The 18,115-nt window shown below is 38.0% G+C and overlaps 1 protein-coding gene across 1 annotated transcript in view; it reads left to right on the forward strand.

Moving 5' to 3' along the window:
* The first annotated feature begins 1,020 nt into the window (after positions 1-1,020).
* cacna1ia (calcium voltage-gated channel subunit alpha1 Ia) overlaps positions 1,021-18,115 on the forward strand; it is a 186,791-nt gene continuing 169,696 nt past the window's right edge. The window contains exon 1 of the mRNA XM_026208214.1: positions 1,021-1,872. The gene's annotated coding sequence lies outside the window, so the exon portion shown is untranslated. The remainder of the gene's footprint in view (positions 1,873-18,115) is intronic.

An 18,115-nucleotide genomic window follows, 5' to 3' on the forward strand; every position in this document is an offset into this window, starting at 1 on the left:
CCGGTTTATCGCACGTGCCCTGGCATCAGAAATATGTTGTATGTGTGCAGCACCACGGACAGCGCCATTTGCTCTCTGTCCATGGTGCTGAAGCAGTAAGCAACAACTTGTGCAAAGTAGGCAAATGCACTGAGTAGCCTCACTGGTTAAACTAATGGAGAGAAATATAAAATGGCAATTTATCTAAAGCAGTCTTGACACAGCTAAGTTGAACATGCAGCATTATAGCAGCCTTAAGCCTTTCTTTGCTCATTTCATATTTAAAACATTCATTTCATAACCCTTACTTCTGCTGTAATTCCTATGTAAATGAGTAATGCAACATTAAACTTTCTAAGTGCTCTTTTTCTTGAAATGTAAGCCACTTCAGATGCAGCATTTGCATGGCATTGCTGCGTAAAGACGCCTTCACTGTCTAGTACAATAAATCCACGTGTTTGTGCACCGCATAAGATCAGTCTGTTTTACACCATAATGGCCAAATTATGTTCCTCCAAACGGCTGTTATATATTACTACTGACCGTTTTCTCGCATTGATTTTGATTAGCCAGTCGCAAGAGAGAATACATTTTACACAGCGATCGGTACAGTGTTTCTTCATTCCAAAGACTCATGCATGCGCGTTACATAAATAATAAAAATGGATAACAACCCATTTTATGAGCTACATGCGCTCAATACTCTACGTTCGTTTCGCACTTGTATATAGGACGTTCTCGCACACAATAATGTCACAACGGCGTGGCACAACACTCCAATGCCTGTTTTAAGATTCGTCAAACGCGTTTCCCCCGCACGCGGTCACATTGTTTTGTGGTAATAGTGTTTTTTCGCACATTTTCTCCTGTAGATTCTTTTAGACATGGCAGTGGCACAGGAGAAAAAGGGAGTTGCAGGTACACACTGCCCGAGAGCAAATCATTCGTGTGTGTGCACCGAACATGCCCCGTCTCGTGAGACGCAGGTGAAAGGGACCCTGAACTCGCCAGCGTCAGGCGCGTCAGTGCGCGCTCACATCCGCCTCGCTCAGTTGGAGTTGTTCTCCGCAGTTCAGCGAGCGTGAGGCAATGCGAATTCACCTGCTGGAGCACTGTGATCACGCTGCGGGCTACCGAAGTTGATAGTTGAATAATAAAATATGAGTTTCGACCCATAAGGTTCGGAATTGAGGATACTCGGCGTTTTATGTGGATTATTGAGCGTGCATATAAATTAGAAACATCCCCGAGCTCCTGAAGCAAGAAGACTGAAGGAAAGCGATGCAACTCGCTCCCTTCCACCAAACCTCGCGACGAAACCGGTTTTTCTTTTTTCTTTGGGAATATATGCGCAGTGTGGAAAAGGATTTGGGAAGATTTCTGCACCTTTGGGAATGAAATTCCCATTTCGAGAAGTAATAGGAAGGACCAATAAGTTAAACTAGCATACGGAGGTAATTCGTACCGAATCCTATTTCCCTTTCAGACAAATCGGTTGCATTATCGTGTCTTAAACTTGAGGAGTAGACACCATCGGAAAAAATGGAAAGGACATCATCGGATAACGGCGATGACTTGGATTTTAAGGATATGGGGATACAGATGTAATTTCTTGGTCTAAATGAACAATTCGATTGTCAGAATACGTAAAAGACTCAGTTAGCACTGAGTTTCGGCTCGTAATGTAATTGGCTGAAGACAAATCATTTTGTGGACGGTTAAGTAGAGGTTATGTAATGCACGAACTGAGAATGACATTTTCTTGTCACAGAGCTGCAAGCTGGAATTTTGCTTCAATTTGATCAGACGCTTTTTTCGTATAGGATCTTTTTTTGGAAATCAACGTCGCTCTTTTTCAGTGCCCTGCGGCACGCAATTTTGATGTCAGAGGAGGTAAGGCAACTCCTTATTGCAGTTAATCTTTCTTGTCTCCATCCCTTTATTGTATATACACGGTCTTTTGCTCATATTTAATATCTCTCCCACTTCTGAAGTACACCCTGACGATAGTTTTTTTTTCTCCTCGCGTGAAATACTGTTCGTTGTAAATCTTTGTGTCACATTTTGTCTCAATTGCGCTGCAGAAGTAACGCTGAGCGCTTTTGCTTCTAATTAGAATAATTCAGACTCTGGCGGGTTTAACTGATGAGATAAACACCCAAAACGCATTTTGGATCAATTCAAGTCAAGAATACGAAGACACTTGTATGGTTGCAGTCATGCCTTTCTATTGTCTTACAGAAACTTGTAAGATAAAGAAAAGTATACCTGCAGCTCAAACAAAACAGCGAGACTCTGGCGTTCATTTATCTGCGAGGTGCGTTATAAGACGGAGAGTCACATTTCAGCGCAACAGTTAGAAAGGGGGAAAATCATTTCACAAGTTATAGATTAGCTTGTGGCGAGACTGCGGAGACACCGGTTTATATCGTTGACGCAGATGTGACAGCAGAAATATTATTATTTTTTTGTAGCTTTTGTAACACCTTTAAAAACGATATTTTTGCAACAGTGTTTGTGAGCGACAGTGCTTTGGCTCAGATCGTGCCCATCACTGACCTATAGGCCACCTGTCAGACGAAAGCTGAATTGTCACGAATCTGCTTGTTAACAGACGTTCCAGGACCATTACAGCAAATCTGATCTGCTTAGAGACAAACATTTATCAAGCTACGTCATGTCTAGTGATATTTACATCTCAACTGTTGTGACGTAAGCTGTTTCATACTCTAAACATTTTCTTATTTAAATAATGGTTTCCCCATAACCACCCTATTCTCCTATGATTAAAAGAAATTCATACTTTGTCACTTTTACTTTTAACACGACTTTTTAACAGTAAAAAAAAAAAGAAATACATGTAAGGTAACTTGCAGTTAACCATATTTAGGCCTTTTACATGTTTTTTTTTTTTAACATGGCAGTATTTGCATTCAAATATTGATATAGCATTGTTTTGGAAGTCAGTTGCCTTATTAAAAGGGCATTTCAACAATATTTGCATTAACAATCAGATAAAAAAAAAAAAAAATTACTTTCCAAATTTTAATAACAAGCATTATTTCAGGATTGTTTCATAGTTGCTGTAGAGACAGGTTTTATGAGCAAGTCATGTGACCCTTCGATATACCACCAGTAACAAACAAATAGGTTGGTATTTTCATTTATCATTATATTTAATTATATACACACAGTAAGTGTCTTTTTTAATTATACAATCACCAAAATGGCTCCTGTAGTACTTTTGACATTGTCATTGCATTTATTTATTATTATTATTATTATTATTTGTAAAGTTCTGTCAGCAAAAGCTTCCAGTGTATTTTCAGTAAATTTAACAATTAGTTGTTTCACAGTGGCTGTCATATATTGAATTGTGTCACATGGTTGATGGCTCTGAATCAACTATTTTTGTAAAAATGTTAATAGCTTAATATGATCAGATATGAACAGATAACATAGGAACCTAATCTAATTTCCAAATTATCATTGGCCTGTAAATTAATATTGCAGTAATATTTAATCAGTGCACATCAAGACTATAACACAAAATGTTTTAGCTGATCTGACTATGCTTGGAGTCCAATCGCTCTTTAGCAATGCTTTATGTATAAAATCATGGTTTTGACGGATTTAGTTAAAAACATACAGCCAGATTACTTATTAAAAAGGCTGCATCCCCACTAGTCCTGGAATTACATTTTACTCAGTGCTGATAATATATTAAATACATGTGGTAGGTTAAAGTATTTATGCATGCATGGATCACGGGAGACAATGAGGAAGACAGAGGGATACTGTGCCAGAAACGGATGTTGAAATGCATTGTTGAGCATGTAGGGCGGCTAAGAGTTTGCAGAGCAGGCTGCCAGTACCATTTAAGAGAGAACAAAAGAGTGTGTGGTAATCTAACAGCCAATAAGGACTGGCAGATGCAAGACGAGACGGAGGGAATGAGGAGGACCTGCTTGAGTGCTCTTCACTTTGTAAAGTCTGCCCTCGCTGCACACAAATATACACACGTGGACGCTCACTGCAGGGTCTTTTACTTCAGTCAGGTGCTCTTCAGCTCTCTCAGAGAAAGGGACTCCGGACAAGTCACTACTCCAGAGTCCATCCACCCCTGATATCCTACCCAAACCAATCAACAGCCGTAGTTGTTGTGCAACTTGTAAATATTACACAGAGCACATTCTGTATTACTTGGAAGAGACGTCTAGTGTTTAAGATGGATTAATACCACATTTCTGGTTAGTGAGCTGGTACTCCTGGCAGATTGGAAGCTGAATTCCCCAGCCAAAGTAAATTCATAAAAACAGTGTTTCAGCACCGCTCCTGCGCCATGTTTTGTTGTTGCTGAGGGTTTTAATAACTGAGTGAAATTCCCAAGGATCTTTAGAACTCATTAGCTGTTCATGGCTAGAAAGGCTGGTTGTGTTTGTTGTTGAGTTGTCAGGATGTGTGTATATGTGTCCTCCAGCGTGGCCACACAATCAGTGCTGCTGTCTGTCTGCACTCACACCTGCTGCAAATTCAGCAGTGCCTCTGGGTGAGTGAGCTGCATTATGGAAACTGTGAAACCAAGTCCAGACAGATTAATTGTGTTTGTTTGGGTTTTAAGCATTTCAAAGGCAATAGAAAAAGAATCTGTAATTTGCATTACTGTTGCAGGGTTAGCACAGCATTATGAAGAATACATTTTTTTTAAATGAGACAGAATGAGAAGAGCATAATCAATCCATATTAGTTTAAAATGGAGTATTTAGTGTATATAACAAGATTTGTTATGGGTGGGTGATCAAACCCTCCCTAAAAACTGACAAAATCGATTTTTATATGGTAAGAATATTTCTCAACACTAAGGATATTTCTACTGCCTTGTTGGGGCAGTGGTTCACATTTTCACTGGTCATAGTGAAATAGCTGTTATCATTGTTTTGACTTATGTTATCTTGAATTGTAATAAGTAAGCTTATATGACACCAAAACTTTTTTGAAACAAGTTACATTTTACAATCTTCAATTCAATTCCCAATTTCAATAGCAGAGCAAAAACCACAAGTCTAATATAACAGGGGAAAAAGCTCAAACATAAATAAGAACAAATGAACAAATTACACACAATTGCACAGATAAATAAATAGAACAAAGATTAAACAATTAAACAATGCTTTAGGTTTGTATGTGTTAAAAAAGTTATCTTAAAACATAACCATTTTTGTTTTTAAGGATATGCAGCAAGGCGTATTTTGAAATACCTTTTTCTGTATTTGTCCATAGAGAAGCTCAACTCGGGGCTCCTACATTACTAGAGATGCAGCTCTGTGTGCGCGCTGTGCTCATGGATCACATCTTCGAGTTTTTGAATGTTTGGATTGGCTAGGCTTGAGCCTGGGTACGCCTGCCACACTGGGGGCAGCTGTGGCCCAATGGTTAGAGAGCTGGACTTATAACCCGAAGGTCACAGATTTGAGTCTCAGTGCTGGCAGGAGTTATAGGTGGAGGTGAGTGAAGGAACAGCACCCTCTTCCACCCTCAATACCTATGGCTGAAGTGCCCTTGAGCAAGGCACTGAATCCCCAATTGTGCTCCGGGGGCTGAAAAAAATAGCTGTGCACTGCTCCGGGTGTGTGTTCACGGTGTGTTTGTGTGTTCACTGCTGCACTTGGTTGGGTTAAATGCAGAGCACCAATTCTGAGTATGGGTTACCATACTTGGCAAATGTCACAACTTTCAAAACACCTGCAAATGATAAACTTCCATGAAGATGCAGCAACAAATGCCTCAACTCTCTCGAGCGTCTTTCACACTGGCCATAAATATACGTATATATATTTGTATTTATTTATTGTACTTCTAACAGTTGCCATCTTTTTGCAGTTAAGTTTCCATATGGAATAATGAGATTGTAATCTTAGTTTTGAATGTATAGCACAGTCTAGAAAGCAGTCTTCCTCTCTCTTCTTATCTCTCTGCTGTGATGGTAGGGGATTAGAGCTGTGTTTAGCTGCAAAATATCTGAACCAAATCACACGCTTCTCTTTCTTAACTGCTCCTAATTGATCGAATTAGGAGGCAGCAAATGTGAAATATTCCTCATGGCCACCAGCTGTTTACTCTGGAAAGTAGACAGCACACTCTGCATACAGAGCAGCTGCAGGTGCTGCTAGAGGACCTTAGTGAGATCACTGACATCATCTGCCTTCATCAGACTGTGGAGGGCACAAGATCCCTTGCTGCCCTCTCGCCAATCAATTGTATCAGTCTGCTTTTATTTTTCCTTGCAAATTATTTTGTGTTAACATTAGTTGGGCATTGCAGCGCCACATAACTGGTGTTTTGTGAGAAAGCTATGGTTATTGAGGCCTCAGAATGGTCAGATTTAATGGCTGAAAATTGCTATAAAAAAAAGAAATAAAAAAAAAGTGAACAGAACACATTCTCTCAGAAACATGTTCAACTGTAATACCTTTTATGCAAAAACCCCAAATAGTAACTGATTTGACAAAAATCTGTGACCAACAGTGGATGATGCAGAGATTCAAATTTAAATATGTCCCAAGCACATAATTGAGAAAAAACAAAACATTGTGTAATAAGTATGCTTAGTTGAGTCACAAAATTGGGGTGTCGCACACCGGATGAGAAGTGCAGCGCCGCATCGTGCTGAGGCATCTAGGACAACTCACAGCTATTGCAAACTGAAGAAGTAGCTCCAGGAGGATGACGTATGAGGTCAGCTCTGTGCATGCACCGGCGAGTCTCATGAAAACCAGCATTTGTTTACAGGATTAAAGGAAACAAAGTTTCCTTACTTTGGCTTGTATCAAAATGCTCGAACATTCTTCTTTACGAATCCTCGTTCTGTACTTCTAATTCTTGACCATTGTTTTGTGTTAATCTGTATGCTGCGTTTCCGCGTGCATCACTTCTGAGCAGTGCATGCACATAGCTTACCTCATACGTCATTCTCCCAAGACTGGTTTGTTTACAACAGTGAGTGCAAGCTAGATTATAGTGATTATAACATTTTAAATATGGTTATTTTCTAACAAAAGCACATTGATTCTCTACAGGAGGACTTTGTTTCCCCCCTGGAACCATGTGAGACACTTTTTTTTATGGATGGGCGCTTTATTTAGCTTCTTTTATGCAACACCTTCTGACTGGAATTAAACAGCTTGAAAGATCAAAGACAATATTTTATATAACTCCGACTGGATTCGTCAGAAAGAATAAAGTCATATACACCTAGGAGGATTAATTTATGGACTAATTTGAATTTTTGTGTGAACTAACCCTTGAACTGTGGATGTCACCCATCATAAAACAGAAAGAAGACAACAGTGACGCAGTGTGTAGCTACTACTGCTGTTGAAAAAAATCAAAGATGTGTGTGAAAGTTTCTTTGGATTCTGTAAAAAAAATTGGGGTGTTAGAAACCCCAGTCTGCAGAAATCAGCCACCGAAAAGGAATAATCTCCATTAGTTTTAAACCATGATTTTGGCACATTTAAGAGGCAACTCTGAGACAATCTTAAAGGTTTAGCAGCATAATGATGGTGTTACATGCTAGAGATATATTCTTGAGTAAGCCCATGTATTGTAAACCTTTAAAAACGATTAACAAATCCTTAAGCAACTAGCTCCTGCTCAGGACCAGTTAACAAACAATTTATAGCTAACTCAGGGCCATCTAAAACCAGCTTATGACCAATTAAGGACCAGCTCAAACAAGTTCAAATCAGCTGCCATGCTTGAAAACATACCTAACCAGCATATGCTGTTTTTCTTAAACAGAGAGATACTGGAACATTTCCTTTTGGGCCACTGCATTTTGCACCAGTGAATCCATGAAAGCAAGTTCTTAGACAGTCCCAGATATTAAATCTGTGAACCAAATCACACCCTTGTCTTTCTTAACTGCTCCTAACCGATCGAATTAGGAGGCAGCAAATGTGAAATATTCCTCATGGCCACCAGCTGTTTACTCTGGAAAGTAGACAGCACACTCTGCATACAGAGCAGCTGCAGGTGCTGCTAGAGGACCTTAGTGAGATCACTGACATCATCTGCCTTCATCAGACTGTGGAGGGCACAAGATCCCTAGCTGCCCTCTCGCCAATCAATTGCACCAGTCTGCTGTTATTTTTTCTTGCAAATTATTTTATAACCTAAATTGTCCATTGCAGCGATGATTTGATTTGTAGTTGCTTGATGAAGAGTCTGTAGGTGGAGTTTACTATGTGGCAAAGTTATGCAAATGAGCAGTGATGTGATTTTGAGATTACCAATAGGAGTGCAGACAGTGGATCGTGCGTGATCTGTCTCCCGTAACATACTCTAGTGAGACGCAGGATCATGAAAGCAAGTTCTTAGACAGCCCCAGATATCAAGAATTACTGTAATCCAGTATGGATGAAATAAACAGATAGATACATTTGACTGATAGCATTATTTATTTATCATTACATTTCTATAAAGATATACACAATTATATCATTATTGTAAATTCTTTTTCCCACAATAATCATGTGGTGAAAATCTGATATTGTGACAGCCCTAAGTGCTCTGTTACCATTTCATGTCCCTGACCTTTTTTTTTATATATAACAACGTGATGCCCCTGGCTGTTGTCAATCTCTCTTCTTTTCTCTCCTTGTCTGGCCCTTAGTGCTATAAACTCTTATTGCTGTGTCTGTGCAGAGAAAAATCTCAGCTTTATAGGAAGGCAGAGCCAAACATCCAGAAACACTGACAGAGAAATGTAAAGCGCTCCGAGTGATCCACTCTGCTGAACTTGCTGACCGGCAGCTGTATTCCCTCCTGGCTGGGGTTAATTAGATCCCCTCTCTTTAATTTCACGCTGTTAATGGGCCTCTGAGGGGGAGAAAACGCCCAGCCTCCTGCTCACCTGCTTTATGAGCCCAACAGGTCTGCTCATGTTGATTGTGGTCGGCGCAGCGACCTCACTCTATGCATTGGTAATTTAATTGTGGCTGGCGTCTTCATGCTCTGTTTTCCAAATCAATCTCAGCTATTGTAATCCAGATTCAATTAGAGACACGTGAGGAGACGGTGGTGCGTAGAGGGGCTCTGAGCGTGTGCGTACACACATATGTGTATGTGGGAGGGATTAGGAGGGCATTTGTTTGTTTTCCATGGCTGTTTGTTTGGTGTGGCTTTGGTTTCTCATGATACGCAGTAAGGAGTTCTGCGTTTCCCCTGCGGCTTCGACTGGTGTGATAAATGTAAAGAAATTACGCTTTATTGTCCTCTGTAGACTCACAGACATTCCCCTAAAGGATTCTTTCTACTATGTGTCATTTCAATGGGTTTGAAAGCAACACTTTAGGAATGCATGCAATCTTTATGAAGTGAATCAAAAGTATTCAGCGTCTGCTGAGTTCGAGGCTTCTTTCTGCACACGACCTCTATTTTACTCTTTCACCCTCCTTTAGTTTACTCCTCTCTCTCTCTGTAATTCAGTTATGTCCCATGCGTGCTGGTCGATAAGACATAGCCTCTTAATGCAAGCAGGCATTAGTGTAGCCGACCGAGAGATGGGGTCATATCGGATCACTTACAAAATGATCTAAAATCAAAGTTTTGCTTTTGTTTTTGCTTTTAGCTTTTATAAAACCAGTCTGTTGTAAAAACTGTAACATCATAAACATCAGAGCTATTGGTGCATCTAAACCACACACCCTGTCTGAAAAACGCTTATCGATCATGGTGAGGTACGTCTTGAGATTTGAAAAATGGCCCATTGATTTTTAACATTATGGGAAAAAACAGTTTTGCTAAACATACTGAATCGGTAAAAAGCATATCACTGAAAAGTAGTAGTTTTGAACCTAAACACACTTGTGCACACAATATATAGAAACATACTTCTACGTTTTATTATGCATGACTATGCCTTATTAAATATTTCAATACTTTGAGGGGCTGCATTCAGCAGTTGTTGCAGTTAAAGAGATATAAATATGTGAAATGAAAAGTTTGAATCTTTGAGTATATTTGTAATGGCGATATAAAGAGTGCTTGATTTACATTTCTGATTCGACAGTGTTTACTAGTTAAAGATCAGGTAAATATGCAGTTATGCACTTCGAAACAAGAGATCAAGTGTCAAGAGATGAGAATCGTAAGCAGTTTAACAGTGATGCACCAAAATGATTGTTTTTCATTTCAAATTACCAACAGCTTTTTTAATTAACTCAACCATAGTATGTTTAAGAATCGGACCACACTGGTTGTGCTGTACGTTTAAGCTGTAGATTCATCAGTGGTGTTGGGCTGAGAAGCTGAGATTAACAGAGGAAACTGTTGGATTCATTCATGGCAGTGTTCTTTTCACATCATTGGAAAAATGCATATGTGATATCCAGATTAACACGGTTATTTGGTTCTGCTATTTTTCCTTTTTCATCCTTAGCGATTTCAGTCAGACGTCCCACTTTTGTATATATACGTTTGTCTTGTTTGGTGAAATACCAAATCGGTTCACATGTTAGCCAGCATTATTTGAAAACATTGTGACAGCTCTGAAATGATCAGGTCATCTATCTCTCCAAGGGATTAGGCTATGAAATGTGTGCATGTTGAAGGTTTCTCATTGAGGGATGCGGTTTACCCCATTCTGCCTCGACTGCTTCAGTTTCTCAGTGTCTAACTCTCCCTGCCAACACTCACCATCTGTCCCCACTCAGTTGGGGAGCATCCAGCTCAGCTGTCCTGAGAGTGAGTGAAAGAGAGGGAAAGTGAAACAATGTGTGTGTGATAGAGAGAAGTACCATTTGTTTATAACAAATTATTTTTCATTCTTTTTCACTCTTTTTCTTATTCCAGTCCAATGTCTTGCAATTGCTGTGAGACTTTGTATCATTTGAAGAGACTTTTGTGTTCTCTGATGATCCTAATTTGTCTTCTTGATGCTTTGCCAGATGTAACTTAGCAAGAACTGTGGCTGTACAGTCCTCCAGCCGTGGTTATCCAGATATAAATGACCCTTTTTCATTTTAAGAAGAACATTCTGTTTAATCTCAGTGACTGCAACTTAATCATAACCCTTTGTTCTAAGATTTACTCTAATGAGATGCCAGTGGCTCTCAGAGTCGTTATGAAAGCAGGTTTTTGTCTTGGAATATTGTCAACATCTAACAGCATCGCCAGTGAGATCCAGAGGGGTCTTGTGAAGAAAAACTGCAGAGTTCACCCACCTCCCCTGATCTTTGTGAGGGACGAGACACCCACAGGACACAGTTAGTCGTGTGAATCGCCACTAGTGATTAGGGAAACTGTCTAATATGCCTTCATCTCAGGGCATTCATGGTTAAATAGACCATGTTAAGTATTGCTATTTTTACAGTCCCCTTAGGGACAAGGCACCCATGAATACAAGGGAAACATTCACCCCGCCTCTTTCCACCTCATTTCTTTGTCTCAGTTTCTCTCTCTCTGTTTACACCGTTTACACAGGACGTGTTCTTGCATCCCTCTGTGCTGTTTCTTATTTGTTTTTCAACGTAAATGTGCTAGACGGTAGGGCCGCATGGTTTTCTGTATCATAGGTTTTCATTATTTATTATGATATTTTAATAATTATTATTAATGACAAGTAAATTCTGATCAGTGATAAATATATTTAAATGATATGTATTACTGTACATTTAACTAACATTATAATATTTTGTGTGAGACAAGTGCATGCAATATTATTTGTTATAGGTCCAAAATAACACCAGAACAGTTTTTCAGTTACTTTATAATTTAATTTTATACACCTCATTACACTTATACTGATTTATATGTCAGTATTATACTGGGAGTATTCTAGCTTTGTGGCATAGAACATTTGCAGCATATATTGGGTTATTACACTGAAATCATTTACCATTGCATGCATAGCATGTGATTTGCAACGTGTTAAACTGCACACATAGTAACACTTTACCATAAAGTCCCTTTAATATGTTAACTAACATTAATAATTATTATGGGCTATACATTTGTTACAGTGTTTTTTTATATTTGTTAAGATTAGTTAATAAAAATTCAACTTGTTAGTTCATTGTTAGTTCATGTAGGTCCTTTAAATATATTAACAGATACAGGTTTGATCTTTGATCTTTTTAAATGTTGAAATTAACAAATGAACTATTATTAATAAATGCTTTAGGATTATTTTCATTGTTAACAAATGGAACATTATTGTAAAGTGTTACCACAAAAAGCACATTAAAGGGTAGTTCACCCAAAAAAAATGACAATTCTGTCATTTATTACTCAGCCTCATATCGTTCCAAACCCGTAAAATGTTTGTCAATCTTCAGGACACAAATTAAGATATTTTTGATGCAATCTGAGAGCCTCTATAGACACTACTACGTTCAAAGCCCAGAAAGGACATAATTAAAATAGCCCATGGGACATCAGTGGTTCAACCGAAATGTTAAGAAACTAAAAATAACTTAATTCAACAATTTGTTCTCTTCAGTGTCAGTCTCTGATGCATGTTCACAACAGTTGCTATTTACTAGCTTTCTGGGCTTTGAACATAGTAGTTGTGTTACAGTCTATGTAGGGTCATAAAGCTCTCAGATTTCATCAAAAATATCTTAATTTGTGTTCCAAAGATGAACAAGGTCTTACTTTTTTGGAACGACATGAGAGTGAGTCATTAATGACAGAATTTTCATTTTTGGGTGAACTATCACTTTACCGGGAAAAAATTGAGATAAAAGAGTGTGGGTAAAGCAGTAATCTGCACTTTTCGTCAATAATCACAACAGCTGTAATGCAAATCTTCTTTTAGTTAACTGAATAACATATTCTGCTCTATTTCATTGTGCTGTTTTTAATGCAGCATGTCCTGTATGAACGCCTCCTTGTGATATAGGCTAGCTTTACACTGTCGTAACATCGGTGAGTGAAGTCCCCTGTGTTCTCCTCTGTCACACAGCTCTGTTTCCACATCAGGCTTCAGCATCAATATTTCACCCCCCGCATCGCTCAACAACAGCCCAGTCCCACTGGAGAGGCTCAGTGCTGTGTGGGTGTCTGGACCATACCAAACGTGCTGGGAGAGGGGTGTCTGTAAAACTCAGTGGGATGTTAAAGCACCAGTGCTGGCTAAGAGGTCAGCGTAAAACAATGAGATCACCTTGAAGAGGTGGATGTACCTCTGCTTTGTTAACGTGATACGCCCACTTTAACCTAAAGTTGGGTTTGAGCTGAGATACAGGCACCCACAACTTCTGTTCTGTCTCTTTCTCTTCCACTTTCTCCTCTTTCACAAAAGGCCTCTTAGATTTTGTGCCGACAGATATAACCATGCGTTTCTTTAGTGTTTAAGGCTATTTGTACACAAGAGGCCTGATGCAAGAGATCAGAGGGTTAGATCAATCCATCTTTAAAGCTCAATCTAAATCGATTCATCAGAGACAACGCCGCACCTGTTCATCTGAACCGCATCATGAGGGAAATGCTGCAAGAAGATGAATGAATCACCTCACCTCAAAAGCTTGATGCATTTCAGACTCATTTAAACATTTGATAGCTAATAAAACAAGCAGAACTTTCATTTCATTTGTAAGCTGGATTTTTTTATTATTATTATTATTATTTTTTACATTTGCTAATTTTTTATTTTAATAATGTATTCGGAAATGTTGAACAAACATGCTTAAAAAAAGTTGCCAAACATTAGAGAGAGTAAATGACAAACTTTTCCTTTATCTTCCTTAGGGATGCAACGGTGCCATTTTTCAGATCCGAAACGATCCGATATCAGAAATTCAGCCAAATATCAGCCAATTCCGATCCGATATCTGCACAGATTTTTTTTTTTAAATCAATGTAGAATTTCTATACTTCTTGTGTTTGTTAAACATAAACTGCTAAATACTGATAACTTCATTTTAATTAAAAATAACTAATGAAAAAATATTATATTCATAATCTGTGACAAAAAAATACTATTATAAACAAGGTTAGCAGATAAATCAGCAACAAAAGTTATTCTAGAAAAATCTTGGTGCACAATAATTTTACATAATAATCAATGGCTAGCTATGCAATAAAGGATTCAAATGCATAATGTGGAAGCAAAGAACTACCCGACGCGAAGCTTGTAATTTTGACCTTCAACCTTTTCAACGTAATTACGTATTACGTGCAGTCGTGGATGCGCATTGCAGGGCAGTGCAAGATGAGCATGTCTGTTTATAAAGAATATAATTATAATTATTATTTTTTAAATGACCTTTGAAGCTGCACTGAAACTGAATCATTTATTTTCGACTGAAGAAAGAAAGAAACATACACATCTTGGACATGGGTGGATGGGGGTGAACAAATTATCAAGAAATTTTAAATTGAAAGTGAGCTTAAAACCTTTAATTTGATAAAACTAAATATTAAGACTAACATGAATGTTACATTTGAAAATCTTAATTGTTCAATTGCATCTGGGTCGTCACAAGGAAAACAGATTCAGGCTCAAGTCAATTAGCTTGAAGTTTTGTTTATTGAATTTAATTTCACAGTTTTTGTTAAATCTAAGGCAACCTCATGTTTCTCACACTCTCTGTGCTGCATGAGAAATAGTTCCCAGCCGGAGCTTATTTTCCAGCACTTTATAGCCTTGCAGTCTGATAAACAGATCTTCAGAGAGTTTGAGAGTTTGCCTTCTAGTGAAAACACCTTGGACAAATCACAGACTAATGTTCCCTGAGACTATACAGGACCAGAGCTGCAGCTAATCTGCTTGTGTGGGCTTTGCGAAATGATGGAGCAACATTTCTGTAGGGACACGGTCATTAAATATTGATTTAAGTTGGAATTATTTTAATATGTGAGGACAAAAAGAGTGCAAAAACTCAACACTAGCACAGCTATGGAAGAAATCAGTTGCCAGGGACAACTGTAAAATAAAATACAGCAGCTATTATACAAAATATTTGACAGGAGACTGACCGATTTGAACTAAGTATTCAACGATTTGAAGGGTTTTGAAGCGCTCTGGTTGCTTTCTCTTAGCGATCTCATTTATCACAATAGGTTGGCAGCATCTCTAAATCCTTAGATTAGACATCCAGTGACTCGTGCTGCTGATGGTGTCACTTGTCAGCGCTGAATGAGAAAATTAAAGGGTACATACACTATAGAATAATGAACGCTCTCCAATGAGCAAGTCTATTTTTACACCAATTCTTATCTGATTGTTGTTTTGTGAGGCCCGCAGTCTTTTGCTTACTAGAAAGGGGAAATCAGAGATTGTTATGGAACGAGAAAGAAGAGCATGAATCATGCTATAGTCAGGAGACTGGAGCTGCTGGTGTCTCAGCTTGCTCCTGTATGCTTTGCTTCATTGGAAGGCGTGTATACCTGTGTTAGTTTGACACTAAACTGATTGTTTACTTGCAGAATTACTTTGGAAAAACTTGGGATATTTGATGTAAAATTAATTTTTTTTACATGTTTAGTTATTTTTTAATTAATTTATTGTACATATATATATATATATATATATATATATATATATATATATATATATATATATATATATATATATATATATATATATATATATATATACACACACACACACACACACACACACACACACACACACACACAAACATACAAGTTTATATTTTAAATGTAATTTTAATTTAAACCTTATTTAACAGTATTTAATTTTATATATATATATATATATATGTATATATATATATATATATATACTGTATATAGTGAAAGTTTTACTGGTACTGGTATCAACTACTCACAACTTGTTTTGTGTATTGCATTGTGACATCTCTACTTTAAAATGTCACCTAGGTGAAGCAGACAGGCAGAAAACAAAAGGGGAGGGGGGATAAACATTTTAGGGTGAGAGAACACAAAGGAGACATGAGGTGTATAAGGAAACTATGGAAACTGTTTAGGATGTAACAGAGCGACACAGGGATGGGGTAAAAGAGAAGCCTTTGAAGATGAGCAGGTGTGCTTCAGCCTTTGATACATGTAGCTGCTCCTTTTAATTCGGCTCACGCCTCTTATATCTCTCTATCCGTAGTCAGAGAGCTGTCTGTGACTCTAGGCTTTCGCTTAAGGCCCTGTAATGATGATCTATTGCTGGAACCTCAGGTCATACCTCGTGGTCATGTGTATGTGGATCTATTCTGGATGCAGTTCTCTCAGGGAGGGAGAGAGCTTTGTGATATTTCATTGTGCCTATAAGGGCACAAGTCTCTTGAAGAAACAGTAGGGAGGATTCCAGGACAAATAGGATGGAGAAACCGGGGAAAATGTAGAGAAGATGAGTGGAGTGAAGATATGGTTGGAGAAAAGACTGCAAGTGAGAAAAGAACATAGGGCAGGACAAAGGCAAGAGATTGAGGCAAATACATTTTGGGTGATGGTGAAGTGAAGGTATCAGCAGCACTGCCAATAGAAAAGTGTCTGTAAATGTTCAAGCACTGAAGTCCCACTGTAATCATGAGGCAGAAAAAATTCATTCTTGGAGGAAAACATGTTCAATACTGCTGCAAAATTTTAATGGTGCCATTTTCCCTGACAGTTTTTCAGTTTAATATGCACATTATTGCTTGGCCTGTGATTTATGCCCAAACATGGAGTCATTTGTTTCATGTTAGTCATTACGTGTTGCTAAACCCCCTGGGCTCTGGCATTTCTCATGTACTCATGTGAAAGCCTGCAATGTCTTGACTGGGAGTCTGTGTCTCTGTGAATGGCTATAAATTCAGCTTTGTATTGGTGTGCAAGTGTGTGCTTGTTTAAAAGGACATTTAGAGGTGGTGCAGTTTATCCAAAAAGTAAAGTCTTATCTTTTTCTCATGTTCCAGATTCATGTGACCTTCTGTCATTCATGAAACAAAGCTCAATATTTACATCTACTGTTCCAGACAATAAAGTAAAAGAAAATGGATGCAGTCAATCTCCAAAAAGGACAAAAAGCATCATAAAAGTTGTCCATACATCTTGTTCACAAAGCCATACGTCTGACTCTCACTTGACAGGGTTATGAGAGCAGAGAGAAGCTTTGCTTTTGATATCAGTTGATTGCATCTTCATGCACTATATTTTAATGTATGTAAAAAAAGTGTTCTCTACGGCATCTTTACGGCAATAATATTGAATCCAGTCTCTTTACCAGATCTGTTTTGTCCAGTATCCAAAACTGTCAGCAGAGTTTTGTCTGATGCCCAGAACCAATAAACAGTAAAACCAATAAAATCATCTCATATACTAAATCAGTTAACAAACCACAAAACTGTATTATATAAACGTCTTTTATCAAGTTCAGAGGTTGACCGAAGAAACCAGTGACGAGCAGTAAAAAAAAAGAAAAAAAAGAAAAGATGAGCAGGGTTTGAGAATTCATAGTTCATAGTATTCATGTGTTTCTATGCTCAGATATAATCTGATTAGTACAAATTAAACAACTGTTATTATACTAAACCAAAAGCAATGAAAATTACTGCTTCACATTGCCCTGTGATATTTAAAACATTCTGTTGCTCTGACTTGTGAAGACAAATATCCCTTGAAATCTCAAAATCATAGGTTTAAAAAAAGCATTGCAAGAGCAAGGAAAACAATTAAAATTATAATATGAAAAAATTGAATAATGAAATGATTATAAAAAATGCATAAACAAGGAAAATCGAACTCAACTCAGGTGTATTGAATCAAAACGCACACACACAAAGAGAGGCTGCTATTGAGAAACCTGAAAGTCCACACACATCAGACAGTCCTCTCAAATTTATGTTATTTTTCCACTTTTTGTCCATATTCAGTTCCATTGTATGGAAAAGAGCACCTTAATTTCTCCTTTTGTACTTCATGGATAGAAATAAAGTCATACAGTTTTCAAACAACTTGATGATTAAATATTGACAGTGCTGTTCCTTGAACCCTTCATTTGCTTACACAGGGAGTTTTGTGCATTGTAGCATGGTACAGACAATTTTCAATACATGAATTTAATCCACGTATAAAACTCCCAGATGATGTCCTGTATTGGAGAACTCCTGGTTGACACAAATCAATATCTGCAATTTGCCTAGTAGGCAGAAGGCCAGTGCACAGTCCTGCCAAG

This window comes from Carassius auratus, chromosome 28 (genome assembly GCF_003368295.1).
Source record: "Carassius auratus strain Wakin chromosome 28, ASM336829v1, whole genome shotgun sequence".
Classification (NCBI taxonomy): Eukaryota; Metazoa; Chordata; class Actinopteri; order Cypriniformes; family Cyprinidae; genus Carassius; species Carassius auratus.